The 12,524-nt window shown below is 32.3% G+C and overlaps 1 protein-coding gene across 6 annotated transcripts in view; it reads right to left on the bottom strand.

Moving 5' to 3' along the window:
- The window catches only part of LOC101887933 (microtubule-associated protein futsch), a 150,454-nt gene that overhangs the window by 24,449 nt on the left and 113,481 nt on the right, over positions 1 to 12,524 (bottom strand). The window lies entirely within an intron of this gene.

Genomic DNA, 12,524 nt, shown 5'->3' with positions numbered 1-12,524 from the left:
GTTCTTGAAAAGTTTGATCAGGGATCTGGGAGATTCTTTAAAATAAAACACCAACATTTTTTAACGGGTTTTTTTTCTTCAGAATACCTCTAAGAAGGTCTATTTGATATAGGAAAGTTGCCAAAAGGCATTTTATAGAAGGTTAAAGATATTTTAAGGGGAGCGTAGGAACTTTTCTTAAAGGTGTTCAAAGTAAAAAGTTCTAGCATTTATGTATCTGGTATATATAGTTTATAAATTTGGCGCCCAATGGGTCTTAAATTTATATTTTATTATACCCTCCACCATAGTATTGAGGGTATATTAAGTTTGTCATTCCGTTTGTAACACCTCGAAATAAACATTTTAGACCCCACAAAGTACATATATTCTTGAAAAGCACAAAATTCTACGTCGATTTAACGATATCCGCCCGTCCGTCCGCCCGGCTGTGAAAATCACTCTAGCTTCCGAACGAAACGAAATAGGTTAATAAAATTTTATTCAAATGTCTGCAGGACTTTTGGTATTGAAAATCGGGTATGTAGGTCCACGCCTTCGTATAGCCCCCATTTAACGGTACCTCCCGATATTCGGTATTTTCGTGATTTTATCAAAAATATTCACCGGAATTGTTTCAAGTTTGGTATTTGAAGTTCGTAATGGATACTACAGCCTATGACAGAAAATTTTCTGTGCAGGTCCACGTCTTCGTATAGCTCTCATATAATGGTACCTCCCGATATTCGGTATTTTCATGATTGCGGCAACATTACTCACCGGAATTGTTTTAAATTTGGTATTTGAAGTTCGTAATGAATACTCCACCCCAGGACACAAAATTGTCTCTGCAGGTCCAAGTTTTGGTATAGCCCCCATATAACGATACCTGTCGCTATTCGGTATTTTAGTGATTTTAGCAACATTATTTGCCGGAATTATTTCAAGATTGGTATTTGAGGTTCGTAATGGATACTACAACCTAAGACAGAAAATTGTCCGTTCAGGTCCACCACTTCGTATAGCTCTCATATAACGGTACCTCCCGATATTCAGTATTTTGGTAATTTTAACAACATTATTTACCGGAATTGTTAAAAATTTGGTATTTGAAGTTCGTAATGGATACTACAGATTAAGACAGAGAATTGTCCGTTCAGGTCCACCACTTCGTATAGCCCCCTTGTAACGCTACCTCCCGCTAATCTGTATTTTGATAGTTTTAGATACATTATTCACTGATTTTTTTCAAGTTTCGTATTTGAATATTGTAAAGGCTTATGACAAAAGATGCCTATGCAGGTCCACATAGCCGTATATACCCCAAAATAATGGCTACATTCGGTATTTTTAAGATTTTAACAGAATTTGTAAAGGATTTTTTTTTGAAAATTGCCAAATTTGTTCCAAATGGTGGAGGATATTCAAAGTTGGGCCTAGCCGAACTTACTGCTTCTTTACTAGTTTTTTAAATTTTTTATTGTTTTTATTTAAATAATTTCCCCTTGAGGCATATATAATAATTATTTTTTATTTATTTTTTTTAATTAGCTTAGCCCACAAATAAATCGTTCATAACTTAAAATATTAAAATAAAGGAGCCATAAACCTTCCCCGGGCAATGAAAATGCCATTATATTTGAATTGTTGAATTTTAGTTTTACCCAACAATAATTATGAAGTTTTCTCATTTTTGTTCACAACAAAAATCAGTCGACCATATTAATAATCTCTAGTAGGATTGCATTATTTTATGTGGATTCTTCGGTTTACATATGTATGTATGTATGTAAACCCCCTTAGATGTGTAGGTGTGTTCACTTTGTTAATTCTATTTTATTGTTGGGGTAATAATATTTTTTAATATGCGACAAGGTTTTTTGTTTGTTTGCAACAGAGAATGGCATGCGAGAGAGGAAACGAAGAGGGTTAGTGAGAGGGAGAGAGAGTTTTATATGTGTGATATGCCAAGAAATGTCAGGATTTGCAGGCTGTTAAATAAGTTCAACATTAACTCTGACATATGGGAAATCCCAGTCCACAATTATAGAATTGAAACCCTTTATATTTTCTCGAATATCTGTCAAATGCAAAAAGAATGCCTCATATTTCAATTTTTCCAAAAGCACAAAATTCCATGCACTTGCCTTCGCTAATAAGCCTATTTTGTCAGAGCATGTGAAGCGAACATATTTCTATTTTTTCAACGCTTTGCCTGGGAGGCCCACAAGTTTCCACTATTTTTTTTAATTGTTAACCAAAGAAAGAGTGGCAGCAAAATTTGACATCCTTCAAACTGCAAAGCATTGCATAATTATATAACATGCTATAAGCGCTTTATTATATAATAAAAAAAAATAATTTTTTGACAGGAAGTTTGAAATGTACACTTGAATTACACTGAAGCATGTAATTGTTGAAAGCTCTTCTATACAAAAAAAAACCTGAAACAACATCTTAATGTTTGAAATTTTGCCAAAGGGGAAAGGCAGGATATGTGAAAAAGAAGGGGTTGTATGCATTTTTTCATGGCTGAGGTGTTGTTTAAGTGTCATCAAAATTTAAAGAAGAATGTGATTAAATGTGATATTTAAGGAAATTATAACACTTATGTGCTTGTATAACAGTTCAGTTGTTTTGTATAACAGTTTTACAGAAAATGCATGGAAAGGCATTTTGTTGGATTTGCAGCGTTTTCTGAGAGTATAACAGTTTGGAATTTTTGTATAACAGTTTTTTCTGTTATGAAAAAAATGCAAAATTTTAACGAAAAAAAATGTGAACTTAGAATTCTTTTCAACTGCATAGAAACTTCAAATTTGGTATAAGTATTTTGAAATATTTGTGGTGAGAGAAAAATATTTTTAAAAATATAAAATAAACGATTTAAAGGGACTCGCAAGATTTTCTGTGGGTATAACAGTTTTTTATTCTTCTTATTTTTTTTGTAATTATACATATAATTTTGTTAGTAAATTTAGCCCAAACACTGCGATTTTGAGTATTTATGCCATTTTATTAAAGCTTAACATCTTGGAATTTTGTATAACAGTTTTTTTTTTGCAATGAGAAAAAGGCAAAATAATACCAGAAATAGTGGTTTAAGGATCTATTTACTGTATAATAATTTATATTTTTTATAAACGCTACTTTAATAAAAATTTGGAAGTCATTTAAGGAGTCAGTACAACAAAAGTAACAAAACGACTATTTTGTTCCGACAAAAATACGAAGGGAGGTTTCTTGTGTCATTTTTATGGCTGAGATGTGGATTAAATGTTAAGCTGAATTCACAAGAGATTTACATTAATTTTAGAGAAAAATTTTTACTATGAAAGGCATGTATAACAGTTAAGTTTCCTTGTATAACAGTTTTATATAACATGTAAAATATAAAATTGAAGGGATTTGGAAAATTTTCTTTGAGTATAACAGTTTAGAATTTTGTATAACAGTTCTTTGTAATGATGAAAATCCAAAATTTACTCATTAATTTTTATTGCAAGGGAATAGAAGAATTCTCTTCATTATAAGAACTTAGAATTGAGTATAACAGTTTTTTCAATGAGAAAAAATACAATATTTTACCAAAACTAGGATTCTGAACAAATAACCGTGTTGTTTCCCGGTATAACAGTTTTATATAACATGACAAAATAGGAAATTCAAGGGATTTTTAACATTACCCCTGCCAGTTTCCTGGGGTAAAACTGTTTTTTTTTTTAAATATTAATGCCTGGAATGTTGTTTGAGCATTAACTAATGAAAAAAAGGGGTTAAAATGTGCATGTATAACAGTTTAGTCTATTTGTATAACAGTTTTATATAATCTGTTTAAAATATGTTTCAAGGAATTTAAAAAATTTGCTGAGAGTATAACAGTTTGGAATTTTTGTATAACAGTTTTTGTGTGATGGAAAGATGAGCAATGCCAAGAATGTGAAGCTCCTATCAAAAGAATACTTGTCACATAATATATCTGAGTAAGATCAAGAATTTAAATAAAGATTTTCCCATAATTTCTCTAAATACTTTCCCCTAAAAGTATACCTCATGGACCATGCATATATTACTCTCTATTTTCTTTCTTTATGATACGCTAGATGAAATATTTCAAAAGGTGTTTTTATTATTATGGGCAAAATAATGTGCTAGGCTCATTTAATTTGAGTTTTCATTGAATTATTACAGTTTGGAATTTATAACAGTTTTCAGCTCAAATATGGCGAAAGGTTTTTTCATTATTATGGGCAAAATAATGTGATAGGCTCATTTAATTTGATTTTTCATCGAATTACAACTTTTTTGAATGTATAACAGTTTGTATAACAGTTTTGTAAAACATTCATAAAATTTGTTTTAGAATATTTGCAATATTTTCCCCCGGTATAACAGTTTCGCTTTGTGTATAACAGTTCTTGCTACAAATTTTTTTAAATTATTTCATTAACTCAATGCGTAAAGTGGCTCTTAGACAATAAATACACAAAAGTAATTTCTCATTACACTTCTTTTTGTAGTAAAATCCCTTCAAATAATTTCATTTATTTTTAAATTCTAATATTTTAAAAATGTATTGAAGCAAATATTCCCAAATTCCCTCTCCTTATACCAGCATTTAATTTTCTCCCACATATCTCCCTCTAAAGTATGCTATGTAAACTCTCTCCATCTCTCTCTATGTATAAAGGGCTAGAACAACAAATGCCATTGATCAGCCAAGCAACGCCCATGCAATGTCAATCTCCCCATTAAATAAATAAATTTTTAATTTCTATTTGCCATGACATTAACAAGTACTTAAGGACATAATCTATTATTAATGTTACTTTTGGAAGTTGTTGTCATTGTCGAATTGTATTGAAGCTATTGCTAAATAATGAGACTGCAAAGAAAGAGGCGTGAGGGTGTGTGCGGCATTCAAAATCCACAAAATATATTTGGCAACAAGACACGACGAGAGACGAAGACCATATTGAAAGTAATTCTAATTAGAATGATTGACAAGATTGTTCGGAAAGTACGTTTCAGACATGTTAAGTGTGCGGCAAAGCCTTTGAAATACATCCATAGCTCATTATGCAAACTTTTGAGAGTGTGGCAAAGACTTATACACTCATTGTACATGTGTGAGTTGGGTTGATGCAGTAATGAATTGCCAGCCAGGCAGCCACCTTATGTCGGGATTACGTGACAATTGCGTGCTTGCGTGCGTGCGTGAGCTTTATTCTATGCATTGTGGTGGTATACTGTTATAATTAGAGCTCTTGTTTGTGTTAATTCGCCTATAAGCACGTTATGGAGTAATAATTAATTTGTGAATAACAGCGAATTACAACAAAATAAAAAATAATAGCAGGTTGTTGTTGCTGTTGGCAGAAAAGAGTTCAAGGATGTTTTTGGTTTTTTGGGTTTCTGTAATTAATTAAGTAAATATTGCAATAAATAATAAACAAACTAGATTATGGGAATTTTTTAAAAAAAAAAACTAAATAAATTTATTGGCAAAAATAATGAATTAAATTTTTTATGTTTATCAAAATATTGTCAGTTTTGGGCAATTTAAATAAATTTTAATTTTTATTTGGACTTTCATTATTAATAATCATCATATCATCAATAATTAATTGTTTGCAATCAATTTTAATTTTAGAAAAAAGTACAACATTTATAGCATGCTTTTAGGCTATCGTTATTATAATGGTTAGCTCCCAAACTAATTAATATAAAAAATATTTTTTTGCTATTTTCTATAATTTATTTTATACAAAAAAAAAAAATATTTGGGAATATTTTGTTTCCCATTTTTGCTATATTTTTTTATTAATTGAAAATAATTTAATCTTATTATTTTTTCTAATTCCTTGAATTTGGCAACCCTTCCCACCTCACACCCCCTTCATGGAGATCGACGCAAAACTCAAATTAATTTTCGACACATGTCAAAATACATATATTTAAATACTTGTTTTTGTCACTAATGAGATTTCTGCCGTTTTTTGGTCTCTCTTGAACGAAGGCATACTTTTAGGCTATACACAAACATGAGCATATGGCACAGACAGTAAACATAATGAACATACATATATATGGATATTTAGGGCATACGAAAGTACTTTGTGTTATTTTTTTTTAATATTTTAAATAACATGAAATTATTTAAAAAAACGTTAAATATGTGTTTAATCTAAAAACAAGAAATTTGATTTTGATGATTTCTAAATTGTCCGTTTACGCGTTAAAGGAGATTATTTAATTTTTTTTGTATTTTTATTTTATGAATAGAAAATATATTTTCCCTTCTCTTTCTTTGTCCCACCATCTTCTTTTCCCATTCTTCAATTAATTAGCTCTTTAAACGTAATTCCTAATATTTTGCTGCCCCAAGCTATATCCTGATTCCTCATACATTTCATAGGTCATTAGATTTTGTTTACTTGCACACAATTTCCACTTAATTGCGTTTACATCAGTTCTATTTATTTATTTCTCAATTGGCTTGGAAATAATATAAATAAATTTATTATTATTGGTTCAATGGAACGACAGATAGAACCGCAGCATAATGGCCCATAAACAACCACAAACCTGTAGACATGTCCAATTTTTTGTTGTTGTTGTGTTGCTTTCAATTACACGTACAACACTATTTATAGCTATTTTTTTTTTCATTATATAACGAATGGTTGTTTTATTTATTGCAACTGTCAAATACTATCGTGTTATACATACACACACAAGGTTTTTTGTCGTTTTGCCTAAAAATATGCCCTAAATATTTACAATATTTAACACATTCCAATTTAAAATAGATATATATGTGTGTGTACGCGTTTCATTCAGAGAGTGTGTGGATGTGTGTGCACTAAGTGTGTTAATAGGTACGCGTGTTGGCTGTTATTTTCAGTTGTCGTTTTTTTTGTGTTTTCTGTCCACAAGGGCTCGCAGCCTCTCAGCCAACGAACGAAAAAGGGGGTTGAGAGTTATTGTATTTGGCAGTTGCCTTGCTCCATTCATTTGCATAGTGTATTGAAATGTACTGTAGGCTCTTTTGGCACTCACACATTACAAACATACCCACATACATTTATTGTTGTTGTCATTGTTTGTGCCATATGAACAAACGAGTCACACAATCACAATAACAACGACAAAAACACAACGGCATTAACAGCAACAGCTCCCTTTTTCTCAACATACACACACACACTAGGTACTCACTCTTCTCACTCTGTTATGTTCTCTGTGTGGCTCTCATGTTAAAAAGAGTACTCCACGTTATGTGTACCATCCATCCACCCACACACTCATCATACTCTACTACCATGCGAGCAGCATTCGTGTGCGTTTGCCTGCATTTCCCCCACATTTTGTTTTTATGCATGATTGTTGTAGTCGTCGTTGTTGTTGAGAGCATACAAACGAGGTGAGTAACAACATTAAGAGTAAATAAAGGGATTTTTCATTTTTAATGCTCCCAGCAATGTTTCTAATTGGAAACGTGTTATCAAATTATCAATATAAACCTAAAAGCAATAAAAATACAATAAACAATGCTCTGAGAGTCCAAATCGCACAGAAAGAGGTTTTCTTAAGACCTAGAAAAATAGAAACTCCAGACTTAAGGCACATTAAGTTATTTCAGCTAAAAAAATGAGCGTGAAATATATATAACTCTTTTTTGACTGGTTTAAGGGCCAGATGGTTTTCCAATTTTCCATACCACTCCAATTTCCATGCCACTCTCCTGTCCTTCAATGGCCAAGTGTCTGTTTAATGTTCACTTGGTTTTGGCATTAATGTTGATTGCCCTTTTCTGTTGCTGTTCGTTGTTATTTTTTCAAACCCCAGCATTTTCGAGCAATTGTCGTCTCTCTAATAACCCCGTTCTCTACCGCATCTCCTTCAGCACTCAGAAAATTTCCCATGAATAGGGAATCATATTACAAAATACCATTGCCATTCAGTCAACGATCCTAACACGGCCAACCCCTTTTCCACCCATTCGCAACGAGTGTTCATGATAGATAAATAATCGAATTTCAATGCAAACGAAATTCTTCAATTTGTTGTCTTCATGAACTTCGGAAGAACAACAACAACTACCACAGTAACTACAACTTAAATCAACTCAAAAATAAATTTATTAGTAAGAAAAATTGACTTGTTCCAAAGTTGTTTTGGAAGAGTATTCAAATGATTGCAGGGGTATTGTTCAGTTTCCAAGGCTTTGCAGACAAATGCAAGCTGAGAACTGCAATAAAATGCACAGCACTTCTTTTGCCAGCAGTTAAAGTTGTTGATTTGAGAGGGCCGAGAGGGAACCCGTAAATAACCAGAAATTGCTTTATTGTCTGGACAAAATGTATTTGTCAGAGTTTTGTGAAAGTGAAAATTTGATAAATTGCATTTAAGCATTCAATGAAAGACTGGAAGTTGTAGAGAGTGCTGTGAAATAAATTTTGAAAAATTAGAGCATACTTTTAGGCTATATTAAGAGTTTTTATATTACTACCTTTTTCTAAGCAAATGAGAATGAAAAAATGAAAATAAGAGGTGATCAAAAATAAAAGCATACTTTAAGGATTTCCGATCTTATGTTTTCCATACAACCTCCCATACCCAATACCTCATATTTTAAACACTTTAACTTTCCTCAATGCAGGAAAAACGAAAGTTATCTTCATATTTTTTTTATTTCTGCCATTTATCTTCCCCATTAAATATGAAATATTCACAAAAGCTAAAAGACCGCACCATGGAGAATTCCAATTGCCAAAAAATATTTCATTTCACTTGCCATGGAGTGGCTCTTCTTAGTGCCATCTATTTTGTTGGCCAAAAACTGAAGGTATTTAAATTGTGTCGTTTTGTTTGTCTTTTGGTCACCCAAAGGTATTGTTTGGACCACCCTCAAAGTATGCTGCAAAAACACTTGCCAAACTAAAAGTTTATGTTTTGAGAACAAACAACAAAATATAAAACAGAAAATTGAAAGGCTAAGAAAAGTTTCTGTTTTTCTTTTTTTTTTATTAATATTAGAAAAAAAAAATACAAATACTTCTACTCAAGTAACTAATTACTTGGCAATTCCTATATGAAATAGAAGGTCTGTAATCCAAGGTTATCTCAGGGCTGATTATCCATTTTCCATGGCCCTGAAACCCAAACCAAACAATGGCCATCCACAGATATTTTTTTTCATATTTTTTTCATTTCAAGCCAACAAATTATTCACAATTTATAACACACACACTCACAAACCATTCAGGAGGAAGAACAAGCACACAAATTAATTGCAAATCCATAAAAACTGGAAAGGAATGAATGAAAACTCATATCGGAGGAAAATTATGATTAATCATAGGCTGGGGAATTGTTGGAATTTATTCAATGCCCATCCTGAATAAATGGAAGTTTTATTAAAAAAAAGAAACATATATAACAACAACAATACATTAATAGTTTCAAAGGAAAATAAATACATTTGGGAATATTGAGCCATAATAAACGAAAAAAAAGCATAGCCTACTTTAAGGGGAACACAATTTTAGACTCAAACATATTCTTTCCCGCAATAATTTTATGGATATTTTGAAAAATTCATTTAATTTTAAGAAGATTGAATAAATATCAAAATTCACTGCATACTTTGAGGAGTAAGACAAGGAAAATTCAGTTTTTTCGGAGGGAGCGAAAATGAATGGTTGGCCAGCTAACCAATTGCGAAACGCGTCGTTACTATCATCAAAATACCGAACAAAGGGAGATACCTTTATATGGGGGCTATACGAAGACGTGGACCTGCAATGACAATTTTCTGCCCCAGGCTGTAGTATCCATTACGAACTTCAAATCCGAAATTTGAAAAAATTCCGGTGAATAATTTCAAAAAAATTCGAAAAATGTCACTGAAAATACCGAATATCGGGAGGTACCGGTATATGCGGGCTATAAGAAGACGTGGACCAACACAGACAATTTTCTGTGTTAGGCTGTAGTATCCATTACGAACTTCAAATAATGAATTTGAAACAATTCCGGTGAATAATGTCCCTTAAATTATCAAAATACCCAAAATAGGGAGGTACCGTAATATGGGGGCTATACGAAGACATGGATCTGTACAGACAATCTCCTGTCATAGGCTGTAGTATCCATTACGAACTTCAAATACCAAATTTGAAACAATTCTGGCGAAAATTGTAGCTAAAATCAACAATGTACCGAATATCGGGAGGTACCGGTATATGGGGGCTATACGAAGACGTGGACCAGCACAGACAATTTTCTGCCTCAGGCTGTAGTATTCATTACGAACTTCAAAGACCAAATTTGCAACAATTCCGGTAAAAATTGAAGCTAAAATCAACAATGTACCGAATATCGGGAGGTACCTTTATATGGGGGCTATACGAAGATGTGGACCTTCACAGACAATTTTCTGTCCTAGGCTGTAGTATCAATTACGAACTTCAAAATACCAAATTTGAAACAATTCCGATGAAAAATGTCAAAAAATGTCACTAAAAATACCGAATATCGGCAGATATCGTTATTTGGGAGATATACGAAGACATGGATCTGCAAGGAAATTTTTCTGTCATAGGCTGTAGTATCCATTACGAACTTTAAATACCAAATTTGAAACAATTCAGGTGAAAAACGTCTCTAAAATCAACTAAGTACCTAATATCGGGAGGTACCGTTATATGAAGGCTGTACCAATACTTGGACCAATATGGCCAATTTTCAATACCAAAAGCCCTGCAGACATAATATACATTTTAGTAAAATTTTATCCAACTTCCATTCGTTCGGAAGCTAGAGTGATTTCCACAGACGGAAGGACATCGCTAAATCGACATAGAACATTATGCTGATCAAGGCTTTTTTAGGTCTAAAATGTATATTTCGAGTTGTTACAAACGGAATGACAAACTCAATATACCCTCCATACTGTGGTGGAGGTTATAAAAACATATGATCTTCCCCTTTACATGGCAAAATTCAAAAATTTAAAAATATTTTTTTTTTAATTTCTTAAATCTCCATTCAATTTTCTATTCCAATCTTTTGCTATTATTTATTCAAATCAAAACTTTTTATGGTTTCTTTAAACCAAAAAAAAAAGAAAACATTTTCCCACAAAACAAAAGCGAGGAAATGTTAACATTTTCATATATTGGCAAACACATCCGACAGCTGGGGATGGTGGAACATCCCATCATCAAACAAAGTTCAATAAGTTTTGCAGGTAAAGTGTCAATCAAAAAAATAACCCCAACAGAGGCACATTCTCTCACGATGAGAGTAAATAAATGAATGAATGAATGCCGGAATGACAACGATGTGTCATTTGGGGGTTCCATTGTGGCATTTGAATATTTTAACGGTTACATGGATTTCCTTTTAAAAGAGAAGAGAAGAGAAGAGAAAAGAACAATAGATAAAATGGTCACTCAAAGCCATTAAGGAGATAACGTCATTTGAAAGGTTTCCCTCTCAAACCACAACAAATATCAACATCAGCTCGAACGGCAAAGGAAAAGTTTTAACCCCAGAGTTCACGAGTCATGGAAATATTGACACCTGACTGTGTGGTTTTCGTATCTCAAATCCTTTTCGTCTAACCTTCATTGCGTACACTTGAAATGTAATGCCATATCTCAGCAAATATCCTTTTATTGTCCAAGGATGTGTTAAATGTGCGTAGTGAGATACAAACACACACACACAGACACATACACATACATAAATGTTAATTACGAACAATGATGTTCACAACTGTATGCGATAAGTAAAATGATTATCGTTCGTGTTGTAAACATTTCAAGGTTAAATGTAAATGATGTGGAATTAAAGCATACTTTCAGGCAGGCAATTAATTGTGTGAGTGCGTTTGTGTGTGTGGAGGTACTGAGATATTTTTGATTGTGTATTAGGAGACAGAAACTTGGATACAATTTAGGTATGAACATTTTAAAAAATGAAGCATACTTTTAGGTTGTTTTTAGTAATAATAGCTTTTTTTGGAGTTTTGAGGAAGATTTTTCCAAGGAAGTGTCCTGGTTTTGGAATAGATCCCCAATATCGTTTTCATCCATGCTTTCAGGATGTCCTGTTTATAAAGGATCTACATGATGATGATTTTGATGATTTAGGCCACATTTTTCTATGCAATTTGTGTTCTTATTGGAAGGTTAAAACCTCTCCAAAAAATCAATATGGGTCCACTTTTTGGTATAGCCTCTAAATAATTGTACTTCCTCATTTTCGATATTTTGAAGAATTTTGTCCCAATTTTTTAATCAAATCTGTTATAAATTGACATTTTGGGTAAGCATTGGCAAGCTTTACATCTCGAAAAATATATTCAAAGTAGGTCCACATTCTGGTATGGGTCCCATAAAACTGTATCTTCTGATTTTCGGTATTTTGATCTGATTTTTTCAACTAATTGAGCTGCAGTTTGATATTTCAAATTTGATTAACTCCTCTCAAAAATACCCAATATAAATATAACTCCCATACAACGATATTTT

Source organism: Musca domestica, unplaced genomic scaffold (assembly GCF_030504385.1).
Source record: "Musca domestica strain aabys unplaced genomic scaffold, Musca_domestica.polishedcontigs.V.1.1 20, whole genome shotgun sequence".
Classification (NCBI taxonomy): Eukaryota; Metazoa; Arthropoda; class Insecta; order Diptera; family Muscidae; genus Musca; species Musca domestica.
The sequence above is the reverse complement of the archived record's forward strand: the minus strand, read 5'-3'. Positions and strand labels throughout refer to the sequence as shown.